The sequence below is a fragment of the Mustela putorius genome, unplaced genomic scaffold (assembly GCF_011764305.1).
Source record: "Mustela putorius furo isolate JIRA1106 unplaced genomic scaffold, ASM1176430v1.1 tig00004041_pilon_pilon_pilon, whole genome shotgun sequence".
NCBI lineage: Eukaryota > Metazoa > Chordata > Mammalia > Carnivora > Mustelidae > Mustela > Mustela putorius.
The window spans coordinates 2,490,315-2,495,887 of record NW_025422176.1 but is presented as its reverse complement, the minus strand read 5'-3'; the positions used below and the strand labels follow the sequence as shown (position 1 = coordinate 2,495,887).

Here is a 5,573-nt window from a genome sequence, read left to right as displayed (position 1 = left end):
GGAAAGGAGAGAGAGTGTGCGCCCAGGGTTCTGTGGGCGGGGCCCAAAGAGCTAGCCAATGATTCCTTCCGAAGACCGAAGGAGCGGGGAAATTGTCCAATCAGCGTGTGGGCAGAGGCACCAATGAGCGGGAAGGATAGCTGACGTGGGCGGGTCACTGACACCAACTGCCATTTTGCAGCCTTCTGTGAGGCTGGCTTCTTGCCTGGCGTCTCAGGATCCCGCAACCTTGTCCCAGTGGGCGCAGCACCTCAGAACCTCCGGGCCCATGGCCACTGTCCTGAGGACGCCCTCTTTCACCTCCTGTACTTCCTCCTCAAGGTCGACACAGAGGAGGAGGGCGTGAGCGGCCCTTGGGAAGATGCTTCTCTGCGCAGAGGTACCTGTAGGGCATGGTGTCAGGGCCCCGTGTCCCCGGGGGCTGGGGCCTCGCTGGGAGGCGGGCCTGTGTCTCAGGAATACACTGGTTTGCCAAAAAATACACTGCCAGCTCATGCGCCCCTCGTTTCACAGCTGTGAAGAGCCCGGAGCGGGGCTTCGTTTATGGAGCTGCAATTTATCTCACCTGTGCTGTGCGCGGGCCCTGGAGAAAGTGGGAGTGGTCATGTGGCCTGAACCAGGCAGGTGGGGTTTCGGCCTTGTTGGGGCTCAAGTCCTGCTAAAAGACCGACGTGAAGCCCGTAAGTGGAGTGTTGATGGGGGAGGAGTTCCGTTCTCCCTCTTGAGTACGTTACGTTCCTCGAGGGGTTGTCAGGATCCCCACCGTGCACCTGAGATCAGGCCAGTCGGGGGTGTGTGTGTGTGTAGGGGGAATGGCCTTCGTTTTGGGTGGGTCGTGGGTGTTCGGTGACTGGGAACCCATGATAAACAGGACTGACAGGATGCGTGAGGGACTCACCCCCTGGCTGGCCAAGACAGGAAGGAAATAACGACCCGTGAAATTAATCATTACTGTTTTGCATTGAGTGCTGGGAAGTACAGGGTGCGTTAGAGTTTGTAATTTCCTGAGTAACGTTTAAGCTGAACCAGGAGGGTAAGAAATTAAGGCGGATGTGGGAAGGTGTTCCGTTAGGGCCGGGAAGGATGTGTACTGTTCAAGAAATTGAGAGAATGTCCTTGAAGCTGGGGCCACGTGGGGACCCTGCGGTGGGGAAAACCAAGGTTTGGGGTGACGACTCGGAGTTTTTGTAGGACCTTGGAAACTAATCATAGTGATTGAAAACATGGGGTCCAGACCCAAGCAGATCCTAGCTCTGCCTCTTATGAGCCGTGTTGTTAAAGTATTGTATGTCTCCGTTCCCTGATGGGAGAAATGGGGATGATAATAATCCCACTTCATAGATGATTGTAAAGATGAAGTGATATTTAACAGTAATAAAACACTTAGCGCCATGTCTGACATGCAGTAGGTGTCAGTGGTGGTTAGTTCAAGAAGTAAATAAATACATAGATAAGTTTTGAAGACGTGGAGGCAGTCTGTGGTGACATTTGTGAACATAAATGGACTCCATCCAACTTCATTTCTTCTTCAGCTTTCAGATGCTGTTGACCACATGTGTCACACTGTTGAATTAGAAATAATTTTTCTCAAATGGAGAGTTATTTGCCCAGAGAATCTGCAGTGCCACTGAAATGACGAGAGGGAAATAAAATGCTTTTCAGTACCGTGTCCCAATTAGGTGTATTTAAAATTTCCTCATAAATTGATTTATTTAGTATTTGTTGGTAACCGTTTGTGCGAACTTGCTTAAAGTAAATTGACTCTAGAGTAATTGAGACACAGAATAAGTACAGAGAAGTAGTATAACTAGAGCTTGGCTTTTCTTGACTCTTTATGGGATAGGTGTTATGTTCTGTTTTGCTTTTGTTTTCAGGTAGGAAACATCTTTATTATAGGCCTTGATTCATTCATCATATAGTATCCAACGTGGATCACATATCCAGACAATCTGCCTGGCACATTACTCCGCTGGCCCCTCTAGGCCAGAGGCCAGGCCGTCCCCCGAGGGAAGCCAACCCCACTGGCCCCAAAAGTTCATGAATGGGGTGCTGAGCGCCAGGCTGTCCCAGGAATGGGCCCCTTGGTCCCTGGCCCTCTATTCTGGCCTGGAGTTCTGGGGAGGCCGAGGCTGGAGCCTGACGCTCTCTTTGGTTTCCTGATCATTTAAAAAGCAAACAGGAGACAAACGTTTCGCAGTCTTTAAAAAAATAGGAGTCTGAGGAGAGAAGCCAAGGTCCTCCGCTTGGGAGCCCCGTGGGAGGCTGAAGCATCCGTGTCCCTTGAGGTGTGCTGACCCAGCCAGTGGCGTGGCCGTCCAGGCGAAGTCACTGGCCAGGGCCATAGGGCCAATTGATCGGATCAGCCACTCGGTGGGTGTCTTGCCCACCAGGCGCATGAAGAACAGCTGGGAGTTGAGGGAAGCTGGGAGGGCCCGCAGGGCCGGGAGCCGCAGCAGCGGACGCCCGAAGTGCTGGGGCTGGGACCAGTACTGGGCCCGCACACACTCCATGAGGGCCACCTGCGCCGTCTCCTGCAGGTTTTCCCCCGTGCGCTGGGTCGGAGAGGCCACAGGCGTCAGGCGTAAAGAGCGCGATGGCCTTGAGGCAGGCGAGTCCACCTGCCCGCGGCCCAGCTTGTCCACCTGCTCCTGGAAGGCGCGCACCTGGTGCGTGAAGGGCCCGGCGTGCAGGCGGCGCGGCCAGGAGCTGCGCCCCTTGCAGGGGCCGTGCCCACGCTTGCGCAGTGGAAGAGCTCGCTCCAGCGGGGGCGCAGCAGCGCCACCTGGCGGGCCACAGGCAGCTCTGGGAAGAAGGGGGCGTGGCGCGCCCACTCAACGGTGCTGAAGAGCAGCCCCACCGCCTGCTCTCACACCGCCCGGCGCCATCAGCGCCAAACGCACCCGCGCTGAAGCGCCTGGACAGCGCGGGGTTTGGCTTGGCTCCTAGCAGCTGCGCGATCAGCTCCGACACCGGCTGCCCCGGGAAGTGTTCTCTGCCTGGGGCCGCCAGCGCCCAGCCTGGGGGGGCTGCCCAAGGAGGCGGCCACGGTGCCAGGCAGCGAGTGCGTGATGCGGCCGTGCTGCACCGCCTCCTTACTCGTGCGCACCCAGAAGCACTTTTACAGGAGGCAGTACTGGCACAGGTGATCCTGGTCGATCTGGCAGTCATGGTCGGAGCCGCCGGTGTAGCTGCGGTTGCTGTGGATGCTCTGCTGGAAGCAGCTCTCGCGGCCCTCGCCGGTGAAGTTGCGGTTAGTGCTTGCCGCTGGACATGTTTCCACACCCCATGCAGTCCACCCGCAGCCGGGACTGCTCTTCTTCACCAGGCTCAGAGTTGAGGCCTCTGTGGACCTGCAAGGCCCTGGGGCCAGTGCTTCCCGAGCTACCGCCCCCTCTGTGGCTGCACCTTCCCTACCTGGGCCTCAGGCAGGGCCCCAGCATCGCTCCCACCACCACGCTGCTGCCCACCCTGGGAGCAGGTCTTATGCTGCAGCCGGTTTTCCCTGGGAGTTTTTTTTTTTTTTTAAAGATTTTATTTATTTATTAGACAGACAGAGATCACAAGTAGGCAGAGAGGCAGGCAGAGAGAGAGAGAGGAGAGAGAGAGAGGGAAGCAGGCTTCCTGCGGAGCAGAGAGCCCGATGCGGGGCTCGATCCCAGGACCCTGAGATCATGACCCAAGCCGAAGGCAGCAGCCCAAACCACTGAGCCACCCAGGCGCCCCTCCCTGGCAGTTTTTATAATTTCTCTGTTCTTCTCTGTCTCAGTTTCCAACGCCTTCCTGTCTCTGCAGCCCAAACATTGTAGGGGAAGTTTGGTTTTGAATGGCAGAGACTAAATAGTTGTACCCAACCCAGTGCAAACCAGCAAAGCATAAAGGACTTTTGTGGGTTTTGTCTTTTTTTTTTTTTTTTTTTTAAGATTTTGTTCATTTGACAGACAGAGATCACAAGTAGGTAGAGAGGCAGGCAGAGAGAGGGGGAAGCAGGATCCCTACTGGGCAGAGAGTCCGATGCAGAGCTCAAGCCCAGGACCCTGATACCATGACCTGAGCTGAAAGCAGAGGCCTTAACCCGCTGAGCCACCCGGGTGCCCCCTGTGGGGAATTTTTAAAGAAAAGACAGATGCTTACGTCCAACTCTAGACTCCGAGTCAGAGCCCTCTGGGATAGGCCCCAGGGTACAAGGACCAAGCATGTTTACCATCTAGATGCATTTCGCGACAGCTTTTTTGGCACTGGGCTTTCCATTATGTGAAAAAAACATTCAGCGAGATTGGGAGAACCCATAAACTAATGTTCAGTGACACTTAGCAGGGCTCTGCCCTTCAGGGTCTGGGATATCGTGATCTGCATGTTTGGTGTAATGTGTTATACCCTTAGCTCTTGTCAGAAAGTTATGGATTGGGGTGCTGGGTGGCTCAGCAGGTTAAAGCCTTTGCCTTCAGCTCAGGTCATGATCCCAGGGTCCTGGGATTGAGCCCCGCATCGGGCTCTCTGCTCAGCAGGGAGCCTGCTTTCTCTTCTCTCTCTGCCTGCCTCTCTGCCTACTTGTGATCTCTCTCTGTCAAATAAACAAAATCTTTAAAAATATATATATATATATTTGCTTCAAAATGTTATGGGGGCTATGGGGATGGGCAGTGTGTTGAGAATTGTTTAGTTAGTAAGGGGAGTTCCTCATACCATTCTACTTGGGTGTGTGTCTGTGTATCTGTATGTTTATATCGTGTGAGTGTGTGCGTGTAGTATGCGTGTATGCATGTGTATTATATACAATTGTAAATTTCCATAACTGAAGCTCACAAGCTTGCTATGGGTGACCTAGAGACTGTGCACGTGGCGCCTGGTGCCAGCAGGTGGAGAGGCTGGACAAGCTGAGATGGTGGGTTCGCAGGAGCAGCAGCAGTGCCAGCCTTCCCGGGCTCGGTGTGCAGTGGGCTGTTGGTGGTGTCTGGCTGTCGAGCTTCACTTTATGCCTGTTGTTTTTTTCATGTTTTGTATTGTTCTTTTGCCTTCCTAATAGCCTTTCAGTAAATTCTTTTTCTGTTAAATTCAGTCAGGATCAGTTTCTGTGAAGCAAGAATTCTGCCTTACAGAAGAAAAGGGTGAAGTTGATGTATAGGGAATATCTGATTTGACAGACTGTGAGAGGAGAGAGAGGAATTAGAAGAAATAGATATATAAAAAATATGTGTCATTTATATATCTAACAATGAAAATTTACAGAGTGTGTATAGTATATATATTTATATGCACATATATATGTATATAATATTTGAAAGCAAGAGAATCTCATGGCTTCTGTTTTTCTTGTTCTTAACTTCTATCCCTCTCGAGACCACAGTTTAATTCTTCCTCAGGGATATTATGAGATAGCCCCATATTTCTTTCTTTCTTTTTTTTTTTTTTAAGATTTAAAAAAAAAGAGAGATCACAAATAGGCAGAAAGGCAGGCAGAGAGAGAAGGGGAAGCAGGCTTCCCACCAAGCAAAGAGCCAGATATGGGGCTCAATCCCAGGACCCTGAGACTATGAGCCACAGGCAGAGGCTGAACCCACTGAGACACCCTGGTG

The 5,573-nt window shown here is 52.6% G+C and overlaps 1 pseudogene; it reads right to left on the bottom strand.

The window, feature by feature from the left end:
• Positions 1-213: 213 nt before the first annotated feature.
• On the bottom strand, positions 214-3,440 carry LOC123389874 (annotated as a pseudogene).
• Positions 3,441-5,573: the final 2,133 nt, after the last annotated feature.